This window comes from Callorhinus ursinus, unplaced genomic scaffold (genome assembly GCF_003265705.2).
Source record: "Callorhinus ursinus isolate GAN/ISIS: 27379988/994484 unplaced genomic scaffold, GSC_fseal_2.0 scaffold46, whole genome shotgun sequence".
Taxonomy (NCBI): Eukaryota; Metazoa; Chordata; class Mammalia; order Carnivora; family Otariidae; genus Callorhinus; species Callorhinus ursinus.
This window is the reverse complement of record NW_027397108.1, coordinates 7,771,136-7,796,467: the sequence shown is the minus strand read 5'-3', so window position 1 is coordinate 7,796,467 and position 25,332 is coordinate 7,771,136. Positions and strand designations below refer to the sequence as shown.

Genomic DNA, 25,332 nt, shown 5'->3' with positions numbered 1-25,332 from the left:
GCTAATGGATATGGGGTTTCTTTTTGGAGTGATGAAATGTTCTAAAATTGACTGTGGTGGTGGTTACACAACTCTGTGAACACACTAAAAACCACTAAAATGTACTCTTATTAAAATGGGTGAATTCTATGGTATGTGAACCATATCTCAATAAAGTAAAAAAAGGTCAATGCTTGCATAAAAAGTATAATTTCTTTACTAAACCCTTTTTAAACAGTTTTTTATTTGAGAGAGAGCACTTGCACAAGTGGGAAGGGGGCAGAGGAAGAGAGAGAAGGTTCCCCACTGAGCAGGGAGCCTGATGTGGGGCTCGATCCCAGGACCCCGGAACCATGACCTGAACTGAAGGCAGACACTTAACCAACTGAGCCACCCAGGTACCCCCGTCCTAAACTTTACTGATCATACCTCCTCCTTGATGGATGCTAACTGACATCTACTGAACGGTCGGTCACAGCACACTTTCAACTCTACAGAGTGGTGTGGGTGGTTTGGGGATACGTGGAGATGACACTGTTTGGGCGGTCGAAGCACAGCAGGAATTTCATTGATTTAACCATATGTACTGAGCACCGACTATCCACACTCAGCTGTGCTAGATTATAAGAAGAAACTGAATAAAACAGACACAGGGTTCAGGACACCACGACATTTACAGTTTTGTCACAGCGCGAGTGGACTGCAAGTTGCAGCGCGTGTTACAAGGGGCAAGAGCAGACAAAGAGGGAGGCAGAGGAATGCCTGATCCTTAATGGACCGGGTTGGAGCAGAAGGGTCCCAAGAGGGGACAGAATGGACAAACTGTGTTACAAAGCCACCCCTACAGGCAGTACCCTCTTCTTACATTTCAAGCATCAAAAGAGCACAGTGTAGTGTCGGTTTCATGTGGTTTGTGTATTTTATGTGACTACTAAAGTCCTATCAGAAGATCGCCTCTCACCTTCCGAAGCGGGATCTGTAATGGGTTGGCTATATATATACTCTCTGAGTGCTTTCATGGAGATTCTGAGCGAAAACTTGTCCCCACCAAATGCATTTCCAAATTAGAAAACATGATGCATCTAAAAGAAATCCATTTTTTACCAACTTTCCAGTCCTATGTCTACATTAGTTACTTCACATAAAGGCAGTTAAATTTTAACTTGCTTTGCTGTAACTAATACTAAACAGCAAGATAAAGAGTCCACATTATACAATAACTTGCTATCTAGAATTTTTATCACATGGGAAAGACCTGATAAATTATTAGGGAGTGAATTTAGTGCATGTTATCTAGGATAGCTCTGGTAGAAGTTCAAGATTTCACCTACTTTAATTTTCATTACAATCACCTAGGTGCTAATCTAGGAAGGAAGGTACGGAAGAGAGGCAGGAAGGAGGGAAGGAAAAAAAAAAAGAGAAGATAAGGGGAAACAGGCAGAACACCAATAAACAAGAAACTTCAGCAGTAGTTGTACCTTTGCTGGGGCCCAGGGTGAATGAGGAGACAGGATGTAGGGGGCACAAGGGGAAGTTCTGGGAGCCAGAGAAAGGGTTGAAAGGTATCTTACCTGTGGAGGTAATTACACAAATGTGTGCATTTGTTAAGATTCATCATATATACTTTAAAAGGGTGAAATTCACTGGAGATATATTATGTCCCCATAAAGATTTGTGTTGCTTTTTTTTAAGAACAGGAACCAAGTTAAATTCATCTTTGTATTGCCAGCAGTTAATGCAGTACTTGGCATATAGTAGGTGCTCAAAAAAGCCTTGCTGAACAAGTGAATTCAGGAAGAGGAAGATGGAGAGAAAACCCTACAGCAAATATAAGTTCTAGGGATAAGGAATAACAGCCTCCCCATCCTCCACATCAGGAAACTTCCCACAAGTCAGTGCCATCCAATCACCTGGACTGCTCTGACTGGTTTTTGTTCTCCTGTTTTTAAGATCAGAGATGTTCCAGCCAGAAGAACAATTTTCACTTTTATCTTATAACCAAGACATAACCTTTACTATTTAAATATAACATTTAAACATAATCAAGACAATCTGAATTAAACTTTACAGAAAACTTATATTAAGACCATGTATTCTGACCCAGAGGAAAATCATTCACAATTACCATGTGGTCTTCCAAACTAAAGAAAAATCAACTTTCACATTTTAAATCCAGAAGGGAAAAAAAGGGTAAAACCATAGATGTGATCAAAAAGTATCAGGGCAGGTCAACCTTTAAAAATCCAGTTTCAGGGGCACCTGGGTGGCTCAGTCAGTTAAGAGTCTGCCTTTGGCTCACGTCACGGTCCCAGGGTCCTGGGATCAAGCCCCGCGTCGGGCTCCCTGCTCGGCGGGAAGCCTGCTTCTCCTCACCCTCTGCTCCTCCCCTCCACTCATGCTCTCTAATAAATAAATAAAATCTTTAAATAATAATAAAAATCCAGTTTCATTCCCTAGCCCTACTATCCTTGCCTACCAACAAGTCCCCTGTGTCCAGACTCTCCCAGTCTTTACTGTCCCCCTCTCTTTTTGGCTCAAACTTTTTTTAAAAAACATGTTTCACTAAGAACCACCTATCTGCACTCAGATTCACTTTTCTGTCATCAACGTGGATTCTTGTTCTCGTGGACGAAAAAATTCTTCCCTTTTGAACTGATGCACAATAAAATTAAGACTGACAATACCAAGTGCAGGTGAGGATACAGAAGATGGGGGATTCTCATGATTGCTGGTGCAGGTGTCAAACAACATAGACACTCTGGAGAAACTTGGCAGCTTCCTATAAAATAAAACACACACTTACCACATGACCCAACAATTCCACTTTCAGGTAGTTTACCCACAAGAAGTGAAAACCTATGTCCACCAAAGACTCGCACATGAATGCAGACCACAGCTTCAATCATAACAAACACCACAACAAGAAATGTGCATCAAGAGGTGAAGAAAGAAACTGTGGTACAGCCATGTGATGAAATACTACTCCACACTGAAAGGGAGAGAATTCTTACAGTATGGACAAATCTCAAAATGTTATGCAGAGTGAGAGAAGTCAGACAGAAGAGTACACGCCATATAATTCCACCTCCACAAAATTCTAGAAAAGGGGAACAGCCTCGAATGACAGCAGATCAGGAACTGCCTGGTTACAGGGTAGAGATTCATGGCAAAGGGGCAGGAGGGAACTTTTGGAGCAAGAGACTGATTGTGGGAGTAGTTACCTTGGCATGTATTTATCAAAGCTCAAACTGAAAACTTAAAATTTTGAGTACACTTATTGTATTAAATTACACCTCAAAATGGCTGATTTTTTAAAATCAATGCACAATCAGTGCACACCTACAAATAAGGTGGTTGGGGCAGCTATATTATCAAAGCAGCTCTTGAAGACCAAAGACCACAGCATTAATCTTTCATTTACATAAGGAGTATTCTTAAATACTCTGTCTGTAAACATCCATGCACTGGGATTTTTTTTTAAAGATTTCACGGGGCGCCTGGGTGGCTCAGTTGGTTAAGTGACTGCCTTCGGCTCAGGTCATGATCCTGGAGTCCTGGGATCGAGTCCCCGCATCGGGCTCCCTGCTCAGCAGGGAGTCTGCTTCTCCCTCTGACCCTCCCCCCTCTCATGTGCTCTCTCTCTCTCTCAAGTAAATAAATAAAACCTTTAAAAAAAAAAAAAAGATTTCACGTTCCTTGGTCCAAAGACTCTTACTGGTAGCATTCAACAGCACCCACGATACTGTGCATGATACCTGTATTTTGCTGCCTGTTGTCACCGTAAGGGTGCCCACTCTTGTGGTTCTCCAATCACTACACCTCAGATTGTTCTGGCCCGGCTCGGCCTTTCTAAGTGCCTAGATCCCTAACCACCTACTCAAACCCCACACGACACACAGACAATTACTGCCAATAACACTGAGTCAAACCTCAAGTGTTTCATTAAACAGAGTGCTACATGGCAAGAAACTTGTAAGTGCATCTGTTCTACAGGATTTTTCACTTAATGAAATATGCTGGAACCAAACCAACAGAAGCTGGGCTACCAAAGGCCACCTGCCAGAAAGGAAAGTGTATCACTAAACCAGAGCTTCAAGTTTAAACACATCTGGAAAAAAGCAGTGTTACTACATAATGACTTTCTTCAATTTGCTGGCCATTGCCAATGGTTTCTTAATACCTTGCAAGATCTAGAGCTGCCAAACTTACACCCCTGTATCCCATACCTCCAGAGGAAGGAAGATACCTTCAACTCTTTCTATGGCTCCCAAAACTTCCCCGTGTTCCCCTAAATGAGTCACTTTGTTAATGAAGACCAAAGTTACTTAGAAGATTTGGTCCAAGCAGTAAAAGCTGCTAAATTACAATATGCTAAAAATAAAAGAACACAAATACGGTGCTGACAGCTAAGGCCAGCCGAGCCCGCTGAGGAAGCCGTCCACTTGCCTTTTCAGCTTTACTTCCACCTAACGATCTGCTGAAAATGAAGACTGCAACTATGCAGAAATAGTTTACTTTACCAGCCAAAACAACAGGTTGAACCTCATTCCTGAATTACGTATTTAAGTTCAGTTATGATTAAAAATCTTTTAAGATTTATTTTAGAGAAAGAGTGAGCAAGCACACACGAGTGGGAGAGGGAGAGAGAACCTTAAGCAGACTCTGCGCTGAGCATGGAGCCGGACGTTGGGCTTGACCTCACAACCCTGAGATCATGACCTAAGCCAAAACCAAGAGTCAAGGACACTCAACTGACTATGCCACCCAGGGGCCCCTAAAAATCTTTTATTAGAGAAAACAAAACCTGAGACTTCAGAAAGTCCCCCTTACAGTAAATATGTGCAGCTCGAAACTTGAGTATCCTGTAAAAGAGGTATTTCACCCAATTAGCTCACAATACCGTTTCCCATACAGAAGGAGAAAACCAACCTGGGGGAGGGGGTCTCACCTAGCAGGGAAGCAGGGTCAGCTATGCAGGTCAAAGGCCCATGGCAGTGATGCTCAGCCCAGGCTACCCCCTAGAATCACCTGAGGATCCTCAGGTCATAGCTGCAAAAATTCGGAGTTCACTGGGGGTAAGGATGCGCCCAGGCTTCAATCAACATTTTATTTTAAACACTTTCTGTGTAATTCTGATGTGCAGTTAGGGATCAGAATCACTGTACAGGGGTGTTCCCGTAAGCCAAGAAAAAGCTCTACCACTATAGGCAATTGAGGGGTGGGAGAAATTAAGCAGACAACAGGAGGAAAGGTGAGCAGAGCCACTTTGCCACTCAGTTATACCCCCCAAACCAGAGAGAAGCAACTATGAAACAATTTGAAATGATTATTCACTTTATAAGAGGACCTACTGCTTGATGAACAACCACCAGGGCAGATGTTTTTAAAATGGGAACTCTTGGGGCACCTGGGTGGTTCAGCTGATTAAGTGTCTACCTTTGGCTCGGGTTGTGATCCCAGGGTCCTGGGATCAAGCCCCACATCAGGCTCCCTGCTCAGTGAAGAGTCGGCTTCTCCCTCTCCCTCTGCCCCTCTCCACACTCAAGCTCACATACATGTGCTCTCATAAATAAAATCTTAAAATAAAAAATAACAAAATAAAATGGGAACTCAGTGCTTTTAAGGGTTTACTGATCACTAACAACTTAAAGGCAACAAAGCTAAATGTCGGAAGAAAAACTATCATGCGACTGGAAATAATTTAATAAAAAAAATTCCACTCATTCCCATGCAACTTTTTAAAAACTTTATTTATTTGAGAGAGAGTATGAGCAAAGGGAGGGAGAGGGATGGGGAAAGAATCTCAAGCAGATTCCTCACTGAGTGCAGAGCCCTATGTGGGTGGGGCTTGATCTCATAAAACCGAGATCGCGACCTGAGCCACAACCAAGAGTCGGACGCTCAACCCACTGAGCCAGCCAGGTGCCCCCCATGCAACTTTTTAGACACGTCTTTCCCCGAAGACAATTCTTTCTTTTTCTTTTCTTTTTTTAAGATTTTATTTATTTATTTGTTAGAGAGAGAGAGTACAATCAAGGGGAAGGGCAGGCAGAGGGTGAAGCAGGCTCCCAGCTGAGCAGGGAGCCCCATGTGGGACTCAATCCCAGGACCCTAGGATCACGACCTGAGCCAAAGGCAGACGCTCAACTGACTGAGCCACCCAGGCATCCCAAAGACAATTCTTTTATAACTGAGCTCATTTCCATTTGCTCTTAACTAAATGAAATCTAACACTCACCTCCAATACTCTGCTTTTTCAGAAATAACCTCCCATCCAATCCAGCATCCTCTTACAGTCTCCAGCTAGCCCGCCTCTCTGTCAAGCATCAATGTGTTAACATCAAGAGCTCTCTCTCACACATACACTCGATCTGCCAGTGGCTCCCGCACCCTGCCTCCCACCACTCCGTCCTCTCCTTTCAGCTGGCCCCTCAATATCCCCCACAAGAAGTTCTCCTGCGCTCCCAGCTTCAACTGTGTTGGTGAAGTCCAAATTCACATCTTCCACGTGGACTGCTCAATCATATTGCGGTTCCATTTTCCAGGCTGCCAGCCCCACAGCACTTCATTTTTATGTTCTTGTTTAACGTTAAATTCAAAGGCCCATTATTTTCTCAAAACCAGCTTCTACACTTATGCCGATGGCATACTTCATTGTTCTGCCAACCTCCTAGATGAGAAATTTTGAAGATTATCTTTTTTTTTTTTTTTAAGATTTTGTTTGTTTATTTGACAGACAGAGAGAGACAGCGAGAGAGGGAACACAAGCAGGGGGAGTGGGAGAGGGAGAAGGAGGCTTCCTGCGGAGCAGGGAGCCCAATGTGGGGCTCGATCTCAGGACCGTGGGATCATGACCTGAGCCAAAGGCAGACGCCCAACGACTGAGCCACCCAGGCGCCCCTGAAGATTATCTTAAATCAGGTACCCTTTCCATCTCAAATTTCTGGGACAATCAACAAAGTATCAAAATGTTCAGAAAGCTCTACTTGCCAAGAACAAGGCAACTACATGAAGTGAAAGCAGCATTCTAACTGATGCCTACCAACATCCCACACCACGGAGACCCAGAGAACAGTATCTCAATGGATCAAAGGCAGGAGTAGCACCTTTTTGAACATACACCTCAACAGTAAGATTATAAAAATATGATTCATCCCCTCTTCAATCCTGTTTCTGTTACTATCCAACCCAAGCCCTGATGACCCTCCCTCCACGCCTGGCTGCCTGCAAGATCAAACAGCAGCCTCTCAACACCTCATAAAATAGCTGACACACAAGGGACCCTCAAATGCCATCAGGACGGCTAACATTCCTAAAAGAGTTTGTCACCAAACTAAACAGATTTTTGTTAAGCACTAATAGTATAGAAGATAATAAAAAGTTACTGTAAACGTTTAAGCAATGTTTCCTGCCTCAAGGAACTTGGCCGTGGGAGGAGGAGAGGGAGGGAAGGAAGACAGATACCTAATGTATTCTGAATTACTCTCATGAGTTAGGCACTGCCTTAAAAACATTTAATGTATAGATGTCATTTCATCATTACATTATTTCTAAAAGGCACTGATTTCTAACTGTTTTGGGGTGGTAGCAGAGCCCCTGAAAATCTGATAGAAGCAAATTAGGCCCACTCCCTGAAGAATGCACACACCCACATTTTTGCATATGATTCCAGGGACTTTAGAGACCCTCTGACACTCCTAATGTCCTATCCTATCCTGCTACTCAAAGGGTGGTCCCCAGGCCAGTAACAAGGGCATCACTCAAGAGCTTATGCAGCTCTCGAGCCCCACCTCACACCTATCATAGCCAAATGTTCCATCAAAAAGACCCCCAGCTGAGTCTTTCTGTAGTTTAGGTTTGAGAAGTACTGCTGTATTTCATGTAATCCCAGGATCCTACTCCAAGGTAAGCACTGCTCCTGTATACCACCATCACGTAGCTCTGAACTCCTACTTTAAGTCAGGTAACAATTTATCATCCAAACTGGAGGCACAGTTCAGTGTCAAAGAATTACATTAATTATCCTGGAACAACAGGTCTAAGCCAGGATTTATGGTCAACTCCTAATTGTACAGTATACAGAGATGGAATCTAAACTCTAGCTTGGTATAAGGGCCATCCCCACCTAAACAATCCAGCCCCACCTCGTTGTGCAGCGAAGACCCCAGCTATTCTCCTGCCCTGAAGCCTTCATGCAAGCAGCTCACTCGTCCCTCGCTGCTGTGACCACTGCTTGCCTATCAAGGGTCAACACAGGCATCACCTCCTCAGGGAAGTCTTCCCAACTCCTTATTTCTGTTAAAGCAATGTCACATCTCATGGTAATTTCTCATTTACCTGTATGTCTCTGTAAACGAATTGTGATCTCCTTGTGTCTTTCGGTTCTGGATCCCAACCACTTAAGTGCTTAAGTACAATACTTAGAATCTAATAAATATCTGTTGACTGTGTTAAGATGAAAAAACTTCAAGTTCAGAGAACTAACTGCCCAAGATCCCAGGAACAGAAGTGGGAAAGCCAGGATTGGAACCTGGGGCTTGGGGCTACCCCAAAAAGAATACATGAATAGTAAAGGTACAATAAAATTTAATGAAGACTAACATACAACAGGATGCCATCAGACTGTGCAGGATGACTTGCCAGGAAAAAAGGACAGAGTCTTTAGTCAGAGAAGTCCAGAAGGAGAAGGAACTGACAAACCTGGAAAAGGAGAGTGGGAAGGAATGGTCCTCCCAGATGGGACGGTAATGGACTTTGCAGCCATCCTCTGAAAGTTCATTTTCCTCCTCCCCTGCTGGTGAGCGGTCACCTAGCTCAGAAGGCTGACACACACCCACTCCCAGCTCTAGGTGGGAGCCTGACCTGGCATGCCACCCTCCCTTGCCCACAGTGTTTGCTTCAAGGGGGACCCAAAGGGCACAAACCCCAGGACACAGTCAAGAACTCTGGAACACACAGGCACTCTCTTGTTCTGGTTGATGTGGTGTAGGCTGGACACAACTGTGAAGCCTGCATCTGCTGTGATCATGGTGTCATTTGAAGGAGAACTAACCTTAGGAAAATGCTGACACATCAGAAGTGAGAAGAAACCAGGTCCTCAAAGACACTGCTGGACTCACTCAGCAGACCAACCCTGAAGCCTGGCCTCCCTCTGGGATTTCTAGTTCCATGAGCCACTATGTCTCTAGTGTATGGTGCAAGCCAGTTAGTGCTGGCCTTTCTTTTACTTGTTATCAAAAGCATCCTAACTAAAACAGGAATGAAGTGAGCAATGAAGGAGATAAAAGGCTTATTCCAAGTTCAGTGGCAGCAACCAGGGGATGCACAGAAAGTAAGATCACTCCAAAAGCCAAAACCAGGTTAATTTGAAATCTAAGCCCTACTCATTCTGTTTCCCCACACGGAATGCCCTCCTCCTTCCTCTCCATTCGCCAAAATCCTCTTTCACTGTCAAGGTTACTTGTCACTCATCTCCTTCACTCTCTGAATTACTGCTGCAGAACTTAACACGTGCACCACACAAGCACTTGGCACTTAACTACACACCTCACAACGTGCCCCGGCTGTTCCCTATGCCTCAAACACGTGCTTAGTCACCCACTGCCCACACAGGGTAAAAGCACTGCGGTTACCCTCCTGAATAGCTCTAGCAGCAGCTAAAATAGTTGGCCTTCACCATACATTAACCAGCTTATTGACATATTTTATGAAAAGATCTTTCTCAATCTTTTTCAAGCATTTCATAGGTATAACTTGCCTATGATCAAATCAGCATGTAGTTCTAAAATTCAAACATTTAGGGGCACCTGGGTGGCTCAGGCAGTTAAATGTCTGCTCAGGGGCGCCTGGGTGGCTCAGGTTGGTTAAGCGACTGCCTTCAGCTCAGGTCATGATCCTGGAGTCCCGGGATCGAGCCCCGCATCGGGCTCCCTGCTCAGCACGGAGTCTGCCTCTCCCTCTGACCCTCCCCCCTCTCATGCTCTATCTCATTCTCTCTCTCAAATAAATAAATAAAATCTTTAAAAAAAAAAAAAAGTCTGCTCAGGTCGTGATCCCAAGTGATCCCAGAGTCCTGGGACAGAGCCCTGCCTCTGGCTCTCTGCTCAGCTGCAAGTCGGCTTCTCTCTCTCCCTCTGCCCCTCCCCCTGCTCATGTGCACGCTCTCTCTCTCTCTGCTCTTTCTCACTCTCAAATAAAATCTTTTAAAATTTTTTTAAAAATTAAAAAATTAAAATAAAAAATAAAATCCAAACATTAAAAAAACTTCATGTTTTCGGGGCACCTGAGTGGATCCGTCAGTAGAGCATCAAGACTCTTGATCTCAGGGGCGCCTGAGTGGCTCAGTCGGTTAAGCGACTGCCTTCGGCTCAGGTCATGATCCTGGAGTCCCGGGATCGAGTCCCGCATCGGGCTCCCTGCTCGGCGGGGAGTCTGCTTCTCCCTCGGACCCTCCCCCCTCTCATGCTCTCTCTCTATCTCATTCTCTCTCTCAAATAAATAAATAAAATCTTAAAAAAAAAAAAAAAGACTCTTGATCTCAGGATTGTTGACTGTGAGCCCAATTGGGTGTAGAGATTACATAAAAATAAAATCTTAAAAAAAAACTTCGAGGTGCCTGGGTGGCTCAGTTGGTTAAGCCTTCGGCTTGGGTCATGGTCCTGAAGTCCTGGGATCGAGTCCAGCGTCGGGCACCCTGCTCAGTGGGGAGTCTGCTTCTCCCTCTGACCTCCCCCTTCTCGTGCTCTCTTTCTCTCAAATAAATAAAAATCTTTAAAAAAAAAACACTTCATTTTAAATTACCACTAATTGGGGCGCCTGGGTGGCTCAGTTAGTTAAGTGACCACCTTCGGCTCAGGTCATGATCCTGGAGTCCCGGGATCGAGTCCACCTCGGGCTCCCTGCTCAGCGGGGAGTCTGCTTTTTCCTCTGACATCCCCGCTCTCATGCTCTATCTCATTCTCTCTCTCAAATAAATAAGATCTTTTAAAAATAAATAAATAAATTACCACTAATTACTTAATATTACTTAGCAAAATATATCCCCCCACCCCTAAGATTATCAATGATTTAAATTCACCTTTCCGTTTACGTCAATGCTTTAATTAGTTGTGGGAAACAAGACAATTTACAATCAGAAACAACTAAAAAATGTATCCAAAAAATGCCCATCACTGTTTTTTGTTGTTGTTGTTTTTTAAAGATTTTATTTGTGTGTGTGTGAGAGAGAGAGAGAGAGCGCGCGCACAAGCAGGGGGAGCTGCAGACAAGAGGGAGAAGCAGGCTCCTGCTGAACAAGGAGCCTGATGTGGGACTCAAGCCCAGGACCCTGGGATCATGACCTGATCAGAAGGCAAACACTTAACCGACTGAGCCACCCAGGCGTCCCCCATTACTGTTGTTAGCATGTATAAAACATAACTTGTGAATGCACCACAGTACTTAAAAATAATACTTAAGAAAAAGTTTAATAATGGAGAATATTCACAATATAAGTGGGAAAAAAACACTTCACTAAACAACAAACAGTATTTCACTAAAGAAGAAAATGTGTTATTAAAATACATTACAGTGAAGCTGCCTGGCTCCCTCTGCATCCCATTTCAGCTGGTCACCCAAAGCCTCATTTCCCCTCCCCACCCCTTTAGTGCTTCTCAGCAGGCCAGCCCTCCCTGCCTCCAGGCTCAACTTCCACCCTCCAAACCACAGGCAGCCACCACAGCACTTTCTCTAAAATGGGAATGTGATTTTGGTCCCTAGGAACAGCCTGCCACAACTCTTCAGGGGAAAAGGCTCCAGCAGAGCATAGAAGAGCTCAGGGTTTGGCAGTCACCTACCTAGCCAGACCCATCGGCAAGCTCCCCCACAGCTGGTGCCGCGGCTCTCTCTGCACGCTTCCACGCTGCTGTGCACACTGGGGTCTCTTGCATCAGTGCCCTTCTCTCTGGCCTCGAGGACTTCTCACACCACAGAACTCCGTCACTTCCAGAGTCTCAGTTATACCAACTATTTTCCCAACAAACCTGCAGAGTTACTCACTCTAGATTTTAAGTTGATTAGTCTCTCCCACACTCAACTGTGAACTTCCTCAATATACGGACTGTGCTGTATCTTTCACCAATTTGTTCATCAATACATACTTATTGAGCACTGATATGTTCGAGGCCCTGGAGATGTATCAAAGAAATCCCTGCTCTGGTTAAAGTTATGCTCATCTCTGACATACAATCAGGCTCTCTACCTGGAAGGTTGACAGCTCTGTGGCTCTTAAATTGCAGGAATTAATGGCATCTGCTCTGACCGGGTCAACAAAGGATGGCTGCCATGGTCCACTAACAGGGCATGGCGGGGGGCGGGGGGCCTGAAAGCACTGTACTGGCATCAGTAACTATCCTCTGATCTCAGGATTACATTTACTGAGAGACAACCCAGAAAATGAAACAAAATACCAGATTATCTGATACAGAGGATTCAAGAAACTACACAACAGAGATAAAGAGAACCATGAAAAACCTTAAAAGATGCTTAGAGGTCACCCATGCATTTTTTTTTTTTTTTTGGAAACTCTACACCCAATGTGGGGCTTGAACTCACAACCCTGAGATCAAGAGTCACATGCTCCGCCAACTAAGCCAGCCAGGTGCCCCACCCCCTCATTCTTTTCTCTTTTTTAAGATTCTATTTATTTATTTGACAGAGAGAGAGAGAAAGAGAGCGTGCGCACACACACACAAGCAGGGGGCACAACGGTGGGAGAGGGAGAAGCAAGCTCCCTGCTGAGCAGGGGCCTGATGCACCTGATCCCAGGACCCCAGGATCATGATGTGAGCCAAAGGCAGACGATACTCAACCGAATGAGCCACCCAGGCACGCACCACCCACTCATTCTTAAGGCAGAAATTATAATCAATCTGAATACTTCATCAGCAGCCTATCCTTCTTATTCAGGTGTCATTACTAAAAGGTATTTCTATGGAAGACCAATCTGTCCCTCACGGTTCTGTACACTGTGGTCCTAATCTTCATTTCCAGAATGAGAAACACCAAAACAAACCCATACGCAGTCCTGAACAAACTGAATGACAACCAGGTGTTCTCTTTATTTCCTCCAACTGGTTCCTCCGTCAAGTAACTTACCCACTGCACACACAGTAGGGGCAAGATGCTGTGCTGACAGTGGAGGTGCTGGAGGAGAACCAGACCTCAAGAGAGCCTTCTGGCACCACCGGGTCACTCCCAGGGTCCTTACTCTTACTTCAGACCACCTGCCAAGGCTCTAGTTAGACAACCACGTGTGTGGTGTTCCCCTCCACCAGGCAGGGCCCTCTCTGGGCACAGTGCCCACACAGGGCCCAGAAGGCTGCAGGCCTCCATAAACGGCTGACTGACTCTCAGAGGAAAGATAGGGCATCTACAAAATCAAAGTTCACAGGGGCCTCAAAGCTCACTGTGCACATTACATACATGGCATTCCTTTCCTTTTTCATAGGACAGTGAAGGACTAATTAACAAAGCTAATTCAAATCTATCTTTCAACCCAAAAAGAAATCAATGTCAAAGAAACAAAATGACAGGGGCACCTGGGTGGCTCAGTCGTTAAGCGTCTGCCTTCAGCTCAGGTCATGATCCCAAGGTCCCGGGATCAAGCCCCGCATCGGGCTCCCTGCTCAGTGGGAACCCTGCTTCTTCCTCTCCCACTCCCCCTGCTTGTGTTCCCTCTCTGGCTGTGTCTCTGTCAAATAAATAAATTTTAAAAATCTTAAAAAAAAAATGACAATGTACTTTTACTTTCTGTCCACCCTAGAAAGAAAAGCCTATTTGTTCAACATGTACCCTGGGATAAGAGGTAAACTCTTTGCAAACTCAGCTGTGGTAATTCTATGTCCAAGACTAGTCACTAGGATATTGCTACAGTGTCATCCTGTGTGAAGTTCAAGTTATAGTCAGCTAAGCTTCCAGCCAACACTGTAGAGAGAATGCTTCTCAGATTTAAAACAAAAAACAAAAAACAAAACTCTCTTCTTTTTCACTGAACACTAGTCGGGCACCTGGGTGGCTCAGTCATTAAGTGTCTGCCTTCGGCTCAGGTCATGATCCCAGGGTCCTGGGATCGAGTCCCACATTGGGCTCCCTGCTCGGCAGGAAGCCCACTTCTCCCTCTCCCACTCCCCCTGCTTGTGTTCCTGCTCTTGCTATCTCTGTCAAATAAATAAATAAAATCTTAAAAAAAAAACTCACTGAACACTAGTCAAGTTAAATTTTAAAATTTAAAATTTGTGTTCCTCGCACTTAACTCATAATACAGTTGTGGCATGGAAAAGCCAAGAGTTCAATAAGAAGATGGAACCAAGGGGCGCCTGGGTGGCTCAGTCGTTAAGCGTCTGCCTTCGGCTCAGGTCATGGTCCCAGGGTCCTGGGATCGAGCCCCGCATCGGGCTCCCTGCTCCGTGGGAAGCCTGCTTCTCCCTCTCCCACTCCCCCTGCTTGTGTTCCCTCTCTGGCTGTCTCTCTCTGTCAAATAAATAAATAAAATCTTTAAAAAAAAAAAAAAAGATGGAACCAAGAGTAATTATTTTAGGGACATCTGGGTGGCTCAGTCGGTTGAGCATCTGACTCTTGATTTTGGCTCAGGTCATGATCTTGGGGTCATGGGATGGAGCCCTAAGTTGGGCTCCAAGCTCCGCATGTAGTCTGCATGAGATTGTCTCCCTCGCCCTCTGCCCCTCCCCCACTCTCTCGATCTCTCTCCCTCTCTCACCCTCTAACATAAGTGAATTAATAAAATCTTTAAAAAAAATTATTTTAGCACGTTTGTGAAGAATTGGAGGCAAGAATTTCCTAAACTGACAAATCCATGACTGGCAACAAAAAAAGGTAACAAGAGGGCGCCTGGGTGGCTCAGTTGGTTAAGCGACTGCCTTCGGCTCAGGTCATGATCCTGGAGTCCCGGGATCGAGTCCCGCATCGGGCTCCCTGCTCAGCAGGGAGTCTGCTTCTCCCTCTGACCCTCTTCCCTCTCGTGCTCTCTGCCTCTCATTCTCTCTCTCTCAAATAAATAAAATCTTAAAAAAAAATAAAGCTGTTTTTTAAAAAAAAAAAAAAAGGTAACAAGAATTTCTGAAAACAAATTGGCTTAATACTGTACATACAACCTCAGAGAAATTTTGACTACGACCAGACTTCAGGATGAATCAGAAAGCTCACCCCAGCTCTCTGGGACATCAGATGGTCACAGTTCGGATGAGCCGTGCGGCAGTCTGGGCTGTTCCCACACCGTCCACACTGGGTCCCACCCACAACACAGAGCAGCTCTACAGCTCTGGGGAATGGATCTGTACTTAGATACTTTAGTACCATACAAACCTCAACACAGGCGCTAGCACACAGCAAGAGCTGGATAAATGTTGCTGAAAAGGAATTAGTCAGAAATCCCCATCTGAAGTCCCAATGTGAGAGATCTTCAAAGGGGCAAAATTTTCAGGTTTTTCAAGCTAGTTCTGTTCCAACGATTCATTCCACTCAGTGCTAAAATTACATATCACCTCTCACAGCGGTACGTACATGTATTTTTGTTGTTGTTCACACCTAACCTAGACTGAATAAGTTAAAAAATTTTACCCAAAATATGATTTAGTTAATCTTATGGTAAAATGCTCAACAAGTTAAGTGAAATAAGCTGGAAACAGAGCCATATGGAGGCTCTGAAACCTGAGCATGGCTGCACTATCCCGGGGGAACTGCCTAAAACCCAGATCCCAAGCCCTGCCCAGGAGGTCTGGCTGGCCATCAGGGTGCCAGATGATTCCCAAAGGAGAAGACTATGACCAAGAGTCACAACGTAAGAAATACTATCACATAAGATGATTCCAAATTTCTAACATCTACTATAAAAAGGACTGCAGGGAAGCATTTCAAATTATTAACCTCATTAAGTCACCTCAGGGTTGTGGGACACTATGGGTGACATGTGTTTCTTGTATTTTCTTTATTTCCAAGGATCATAAGGAACAAATGCTTGTTTTTATAAAGATGCTCCCCCAAAATAAAGTGAATAATGTCCCCAAATGGCCTTCCCTAATTAATCTATCCAATTCTATCACTGAGGACAGTCAAGAGCTATTTGCCTAGGGGCGCCTGGGTGGCTCAGTCGTTAAGCGTCTGCCTTTAGCTCAGGCCATGATCCTAGGGTCCTGGGATCGAGCCCCACATCGGACTCCCTGCTCCGCAGGGAGCCTGCTTCTCCCTCTCCCACTCCCCCTGCTTGTGTTCCCTCTCTCGCTGTGTCTCTCTCTGTCAAATACATAAATAAAATCTTAAAAAAAAAAAAAAGCTATTTGCCTTGCATTAATCTGCCTCAGATGTCCCCAAAAGAATGCCCTACTTTTTTCCCCTCAAAGTTCTGGGGTTTAACAGGCTTGAGGTGCTGAAGTGAGCAGAGAGTATATTCCCCGATCTGGAGGACAGCCAAAAGAGTGAAACCTCTGATAGCCCATGAAGTACCTCAACTAACCCCCTGGAAACCATCTCCACCAGCAATGCTAACACAGAGTGGTACTACCACTTTTTAAAACCTGTGGTTTTATTACAAAAACTGTGGGTTCCCACAGAACGCCACCTGCTTAGAAGATCAAAGGCAGTCTTTGGCTTGGACTCTCTTGAGGTCCTTCAGCTCTCCTCTGACTCCTGCCCCATCACTTCACCCTAAACATCATTTCAGCCAAAAACCTCTCCCGGGTCCCTAAACAAGCCTCAGGTTTTGGGACTTGGTTCCTCTGCATACTCTCTCCCACATGCCCTTGTCCTCTTGTTTCTCTGCCCAAATGTCACCTTTTCAGAAGAGACATCTTCCCAGCTTTCCTGGACACTCAGTCACTCTCGTCCTGTTCAATCCATCTTCCGCCTCAATATCTCTTGAACCATGCCACCTCTCTCCACTGCACTCTTCCTATTTTTTTAAAAAGATTTATTTATTTATTTCCGGATAGAGAATGAAAGAGAGGGAGGGAGAGTACAAAGGGAGTGGCAGGCAGAGGAAGAAGCAGGCTCCCCACTTGAGCAAGGAGCCTGATGATGCGGGACTCGATCCCAGGACACTGGGATCATGACCTGAGCTGAAGGCAGTTGCTTAACCGACGGAGCCATTCAGGCGTCCCCACTGCACTCTCTCTAAAAAAAAATCCAGAAACCCTCCTACCTGATCTTCCGATGGCCACTGTGACCCCATTATAGACAGTCTATTCTACACAGGGCTGTCAGAGAGTGAGCCCACACTGCAACGTGACTATGTGGTTCCATGCTATATAAGCCCCTCCTTCCAGGTTTTTCTCAGGATAAAGACATTAACACCTAAGAAAGCCTACAAGGTTGGATAGAGCCTGGTCTGCCTCTCTGCTTGGGCACTGAGCTCTGCATACACAGGCTTTCTCTGAGTCCTCTTATGTGCTCTCAAGGCCCTCCAGCCACAGGGCCTGTGCACAGGCAGTCCGCACTGTCTCACACAGTGCATCTGCCCTAAGGAGCCACTGCCAGGGAAACACTTCCCTGACTTCCCCAGGCCATGCCAACACGCTGTGTCCCCTTCCTTTAGAACACACTTCGCAGCTTGGAATGACACATGCATTACTGTGATTCTCTGATCAGCAACTGTGTCCCTCACCAGACAGTAAGCTCCCTGGTAGGAAGGACAATGTTTTTGCTTGTCACCCGAATCCACAGTAGCCCCTCAATAACTATTTGCTGAATGAATGAATGAATGAATGAAAATTCTTAACAATGTTCTTCACACTTCCGTTACAGGAATTACCACCCGAAATCAGGATTCACCAATTAGCCTGTTTCTCTCCCCACTGTTACCCTGTGAACTTTTTCTGAAGCACAGGAACTCTCTTCAGCTCTATATTCCTAATGCCCAGGCGCCAGAAATTTTTGTTTGAACAATCACAAAAGATACAAAGTCCTTTATATGTGGTTCTGAATAAAAGTGTCCGAGAGCCTACAAATTAATTCCAAATCAAACAGAATGTTACCCTTGGAAGACCTGATTTTGCATTTTATTAGAGTCAGAAGTGGTTGAATGCTGTTACCTCTGGGGAGAGGGATCTGAGGTGGGCAATGGGAGAGTGTTTTATTTCTGCCATTGTAGCGCTTTGATTAAAACAAAGGGGGATGGGGCGCCCGGGTGGCCCAGTCGTTAAGCGTCTGCCTTCGGCTCAGGTCATGATCCCAGGGTCCTGGGATCCAGCCCCACATCGGGCTCTCTGCTCAGCCGGAAGCCTGCTTCTCCCTCTCCCACTCCCCCTGCTTGTGTTCCCTCTCTCGCTGTCTCTTTCTCTGTCAAATAAATAAAATCTTTAAAAAAAAAAAAAAAAAAACTTTCCTTTAAAAAAAAAAAAAACAAAGGGGGAGAAGAAAACCTGATTTTAATAGAAGACGGGAAAACCCAGGCTAACTGCCAATTCCCCCACTATTCACTCGAGCTGGTAACCTACCAATCTCTCCAACTAAGGAAAGGTTCATCCTCTCAACAACCTCTAGTGAAGAGGGGGGACCAAGAGACAAGAATCTGAATTTGATTCAGATCTCTTTTTACTATGTAAAAACTGGATGGCATGGCTGCTGTTAACTGAGGGGTTGAATTCTTCAAAATACCATTTCTTAAAAAAAAAAAAAAAGTGGACATTTTATTACTCAGAAATTTCTAGAACACTTCCACAGTTTTCAGTATACTTTAACCTCCAGAATATCTGCTCCATTCCCTGGCAAAAATCAGGTAAAAAGAAGAAAATTACTATGCTTGAAGAGATGCCTTCTAAAATTTTAAAAACAAGATTTGCTCCAAACAGTTCAGCTCAGTGACCATCTGGCTAAACAGACCATACAATGGAACAACAAAAACACCCAGCAGGAAAAAGCATGGAAAACATATATCACCCCTGGAGTTTGTGTTTAAAAAAATCAATACTGGGGCACCTGGGTGGCTCAGTCATTAAGCGTCTGCCTTCAGGGGCACCTGGGTGGCTCAGTCACTTGAGCATCTGCCATAGGCTCAGGTCATGATCCCAGGGACCTGAGATCGAGTCCCGCATCCAGCTCCTTGCTCAGCGAGGAGTCTGCTTCTGCCTTCCTCTCTTGCTCTGTTTCTCTATCTCAAGTAAATAAATAAAATCTTTAAAAAAAAAAAAAAGTGTCTGCCTTCAGCTCAGGTCATGATCCCAGGGTCCTGGGATCGAGCCCCGCATCAGGTTCCCTGCTACGTGGGAAGCCTGCTTCTCCCTCTCCCACTCCCCCTGCTTGTGTTCCCTCTCTCGCTGTCTCTCTCTGTCAAATGAATAAATAAAATCTTTAAAAAAAACCAAAATCAATACAGACACACCCCACACAAAATTTAGTAATGAATAACGTACTAGCAACTCTTAGTAAGATTACTATCTTTAAACGTTTCAATTTGGGAGGGGGGGAACCTGGGTGGCTCAATCGGTTGAGCATCCAACTCTCGATTTGGGGTCAGGCCATGATCTCAGGGTCCTGGGATGGAGCCCCTCGTTGGACTCCGTGCTCAGCGGAGAGTCTGTTTCTCCCTCTACCCCTCCCCCTGCTCATGTGTGCACGTGTACTCTCTCTCAAATTAATAAAATCTTTAAACACTGCAGGGGTGCCTGGGTGGCTCAGTCAGTTATGTCTGCCTTTGGCTTGGGTCATGATCCCAGGGTCCTGGGATCAAGCCCCTCATCAGGCTCCCTGCTCCATAGGAGGCCTGTTCTCCCTCTCCCACTCCCCCTGCTTGTGTTCCCTCTCTCGCCTTGTCTCTCTCTGTCAAAGAATAAATTTAAAAAATCTTTAAAAAAAAAATCTTTAAACATTCCAATTTTTATTTCATGCATTCACCCATTCCATAAACTTTCACTGAGGAAGTGCTATGGCAAAGTCAACATGTGAAGCACTATGTCTTTACCAGTCTCTTGTAGAAAAGCAGTTTGGCAAAGCAGAAAAAACAAAGAATTCAGAAGTCCAAAGACCTGCTTGCAAGGCCCTGATCACACACTCAACAGCCATGGGACTTCAAGTCACAAGCCGTCAGGGTCTCACTTCATGCATCTGTAAAATGGTGATGACAACACAGTCGCCATAAGGATCAAACAAGGCACTTATAAACTATGAAGCTTACACACTGCACAACATGCCTCAAATATGTTGATTACTGCAACATTTAGTGTTTTATTATTAATATGTTCTTCCTCGTCCAATTATGGGATCTACTCAGAAGACCTATTTCAGGTCTCAAATAAATATACACATCTTGGCAGCCATCTAAGTGGAATTACTACTTAAAATATCAAGAGACATACTTTACAACACCGGGCAAGACACAAAAAACTCCAGAATAGGGGCACCTGGGTGGCTCAGTCAGTTAAGCTTCTGCTTTCAGCCCAGGTCATGACCCCACCATCTTGGAATCTTCTTGGGATGAACCTAGGCGGGCTCCCTGCTCCTGCTCTAGCGCTCTCCCTCTCGCACACTCTCTTTCTCTAACTCTCAAATAAATAAATAAAACCTTTAAAAAAATAACACTCTAGAATTAAATTTCACTGTCAAATTCTCTTCCATTTTCCCTAAAGCTTCAACACATCGTATCAAAAGGAAAAAAAATTAAGATTTTCAGAAAGAAGAGGGAGAGTATTTTAATGACATAAGAGAAAGTCTCTCAAGAGAGTCACTGCTTCTCTAGAGTTAGGTCTAAAATAGGAGAAACCCAAAAAAACACTAAAATCCTCTTAACAGCTATTAGAATACCAAATAAATTTGTAAGTTAATTAGTCCTAACTAAATTTAAATGAATATAATAAAAATTGAAAATGCACTTCTTATATCCAGGGCAAAGGACGTCATCATGTTTCTGTGAGAACAAGTAAACAATGCAGACTGTAACCTGTTACACCAAAATGCAAATCAAAATTTTCTACACAGAATCATCTTAAATGTTCCTGAGCAGTTCCATTTCACAAGGTCTGTGGCTTGCAAATGTAACTTATACAGACACCTAGCTTTATTCGATACATTTTATGGGAGACCCAAGTGGAGAAAATAGTCTGGAAAGCTGTCCCCACCACTTCTAGCACAACCAACAGGTCTCATCTCAGAACAACAGCTCCAGGGAGGTGCACCATTCACGGCACTCTGCCTTTCCCACTCCAGCCAGCAAGCTGTCTGCATACAGTACAGAGAAATGAAACAATTTTCTTTTTTTAAAGATTTATTTATTGGGGCGCCTGGGTGGCTCAGTTGGTTAAGTGACTGCCTTCGGCTCAGGTCATGATCCTGGAGTCCCGGGATCGAGTTCGGGCTTCCTGCTCAGCGGGGAGTCTGCTTCTCCCTCTGACCCTCTTCCCTCTCGTGCTTTCTATCTCTCATTCTCTCTCTCTCTCAAACAAATAAATAAAATCTTTAAAAAAAAAAAAAGATTTATTTATTTATTTTAGAGAGAAAGTACAAGCAGGAGGGGGGAGAGAGAGAATCTCAAGCAGACTCCATGCTGAGCACAGAGGCCGACGCAGGCCTTGATCTCACAACCTTAAGAAATGCCCAGAGGTGAAACCAAGAGCCGGACGCATAATCGACTGTGCCACCCAGGATCCCCGAAAAAATTTACCTCATAAAACAAAAACAAATGGGGTAAGAAAATCTGCCACCATCATATATGATGAAAAGGGAGCAAAGAAAGAGGGAGGAAAGGAAAAAGGCAACTAGATGTAAAAATCACGTACCAAAGATACAAGAGTAGGGATCCCAGCCTTTCTACTGGGAGCTACTTTCACTTGTAGTGCACCAGTTATGAGACTCTTGAATCAGACAGTGTAGGCTTAGGAGATGTCCCTCAAGCCGATACCAAAAACATAAATTAAGAATTAATCTGGGGGCGCCTGGGTGGCTCAGTTGGTTAAGCGACCGCCTTCGGCTCAGGTCATGATCCTGGAGTCCCGGGATTGAGTCCCGCATCGGGCTCCCTGCTCAGCAGGGAGTCTGCTTCTCCCTCTGACCCTCCCCCCTCTCATGTGCTCTCTCATTCTCTCTCAAATAAATAAATAAAATCTTTAAAAAGAAAAAAGAATTAATCTGAAGAATGACAACCAATAAAGCTGCAGACAAAGCCCAAAAGGGAGGGGTCTGAGAATCACAAGAGTAACACATGGACACATGGCGGCAGGCACCGGGGTAACACTCCATGCACGTTACCATCTAACAGTTCTCCAGCAAGCCTGAAAAGGAAACTCTAGGAAAATATGCTCTAATCCTCTCTGCACTACCTTACTCTCCCAGTCCTAAGCCACACCTCTAGCGTCTCTATACCTCACCTACTCTATTCCCAGAAGACGGCACCCGAAGAACCCTATGTGTCAAGGCAGAGGGCAGAATGGAGTTATTGGCCAAGAGATTCTGGTTTCTCAGGTCTTCTGCTGGAATGGGATCACAGCTGAGGAGCTTTCAAATAGAAAAGAGCCAGCTCATCAAAAGTCTACATTTTGAAGATCCTCATCCAGGTTTATGACCGATTCTACGATGTCTGATCCTTGAAACAAATACTATGAACATACCCCACGGGCTACCTCTATATCGCCTACACTAGTTCTTAATCCAGCCTGTAGTGACAAAAATGGTCACAAACAGTCCTGGGGGGGGGGAGGGATCACTTCAATAAACGGGCAAACTGCAATCCAAGCACACGTAAGTCTTTGGAAATGAACATCTACACTGCTGAAGTAGCACTAAAGGGACAAATGACAGTAATCCAATGGCCCAAGGCCAATAAATTCCACTTCAAACATTTATCTGTTTTGTGCCACTGTGATACTTGCATGGGAGGCAGTAAATAGAACTGTAACAGCCTAATTACAAATCCAAAAGCGAGCTCTTCCTACAATTTCTCATACTTTAGTATATTATCAGTAAGAAGTGTCCTCAGCAAACACCTTTAATAATCCACTTGAAAAACCAGATCCATTAACAGCAAATACTCACATGTCTGCAATCAGTAAAAACACAAACAAAAAAGAAACTTGATGTAACTAATAATTCAAGTAGAGATGATACAACTTTTCTCAATTACCTGAATATTACACTCTGAACATGGCACAAAGTAAATGTGCCACTAGGTTTGTCATTAAATAATCATTAAACCTTGTAATCCTTTCCTCCTTTCAGTTTTCCTACGTGAACCACTATTTAAATCATGCGGGTTCCACATAAAAGTGCACTGTAATGTATGTCCTAACTTTTGCTCTACAGAGGAATTTGGAATGAGGCAGATCCGCTTAGCATTCACTGTAATTTCAATAAACAGTGGTCCCAACAAGATGGCTCAAGAGCATGAGGTCAGGGCCCTGGATACACCTCACCAACACTGCTGCTCTGTAAACCACAACAGCAACCATCAACTCACAAACTTTAAATGGCATATCTACTCTTAGGACATGTCTGGATATTTTGTTGTCACTGTGCAAAGGAAAATCAGGATCTCCAAATATCCTGCATTTCAGATCATTTTATTTACTTCAGCTGCTATGTGATAAAAATGTATCTTTTGAGAATTACTAATAGAGCTGTCAGTTATAAACAGATATTCAACGACACAGTAACACCCTGCCATATGCTGTAAATTGGATCCAAGAAATTCCATAGTATAAAATGTGGGGGATCCGCTACTGTGAGGTAATGAAAAGACTGGAGTGAGCCCGCTTCAGAGCACCAGGACAGAAGCAGCCCCGGTGATATTCAAACAGGGGGTAGGAGGCGCTGTTGAGGGAGTCTCACTACAAACAACTTCAATGACCACAAAAATCTCTTCTGGTTTAAGGAAGAACTGGTCAGTTCAAACTAATTATGCCAGATCATTTCATCGCACAACAAATATTCATAAATGAGAGATGTACTTACACTTCAATTGTAAAGTTCATCCTTTGTACTTGTTACAATGTTGAAAGCTACTGGCATTAGAAATGTTTCCAAGTTCTGCACTCGTTCACTTCAATCCAGGGAACACGATTCAATCAGTAATAGGGAAACAGTATATCATCTAAATGAATTTTCAAAACTTACCCGTAACAATTCAATTTTAATATAAAACCCTTACTATTAAGTGGTTTTCATTCATTTTCATTACTATTTGTGGTTTTCATTCCCAATGATAAACAAGTAATACACTAACACCATGCTTAGCACATGGTAAGTGATCACTATTTGTTGAATGAATGAACGGATGACCACTGACGCTGCAGGATCCTCAGGACCAAAGGTAAATGAATGAAAATAAATTTCTTAAAATGCTCAGCCTGACTCAAGCAGGATACAATCATGAAAGCCTGTCACATGATTTCATTACTTGTTTTCATTACTATTCTTTTAAAAAGAAAATTTAGAGAAATCAAACTAATCCTCTGCCACCTTCTCCATGCTAGAACTTAAAACATTTAGATCACTCTTAAAAATAAACCCAACAAAAGAATAAACTCAAACAGTTGCTACTATTTATGTTCAGCCGACTTCGGCCACTGCAATTTTCTAAGGATGTGTATAAGCAGTATTGTAGTATAAAACGTAAAAACTACAACAATGAATGCAAACGAAATTACAATTAAGTTTACATACTGTCACAGCTAATTATCATTTCAATCAATTTGCATTGTAATGGATGTTTATAATAATGGACTGAATTAGGGGCGCCTGGCTGGCTCAGTTGGTGGAGTGTGCAACTCTTGATCTTGGGGTTGTGAGTTCGAGCCCCACAGTGGGTGTAAAGGCTACTTACAAAAATAAAATCTTGAAAAAAAATAATGGACTAAATTATCCCTAAACAAATTATCCCTAAACATGCCTTCTTCGTTTCCCAAAATCACTATGCATATTACTTTACACATCAGTCCACAATCTTGTACCTGTTCTTACTAATTTTAATGAGCTATGCACATTAATATTTAAGTTGAGAAAGCTGCAAATACCAAATCTCTTAAGAAAATCTTTCAATTATACATGTGTAAAAATTATACAAATACTAAACCCCTTTTTGTGTGTTCAAAGAACCATACTAAATACTCACAAAAGTAGATGTACAAGTGAACAAAAAGTTAAAGGGGGAAACTTCTGCAAACTACAGTACCAAAAATGTGACAGAATTCCAGCCTCCTGTAAGATCTCATTAAAAAAAAAAAAGGTTCTCGCGTTTTAAATTTCACGACACACGTTAATTACAATAGCTATTAAAATTGACTTCATTTCCTAAAGAGCGAGAAAAACCAACTTACAGAGGGTCAGTGTTTACCGGCCACCAGTTTTCCCAGTAGCTACTTTGTTCCACTTTCCCATATT

The 25,332-nt window shown here is 43.8% G+C and overlaps 1 protein-coding gene across 1 annotated transcript in view; it reads right to left on the bottom strand.

The window, feature by feature from the left end:
* The window catches only part of USP10 (ubiquitin specific peptidase 10), a 75,678-nt gene that overhangs the window by 49,315 nt on the left and 1,031 nt on the right, over nucleotides 1-25,332 (bottom strand). The window lies entirely within an intron of this gene.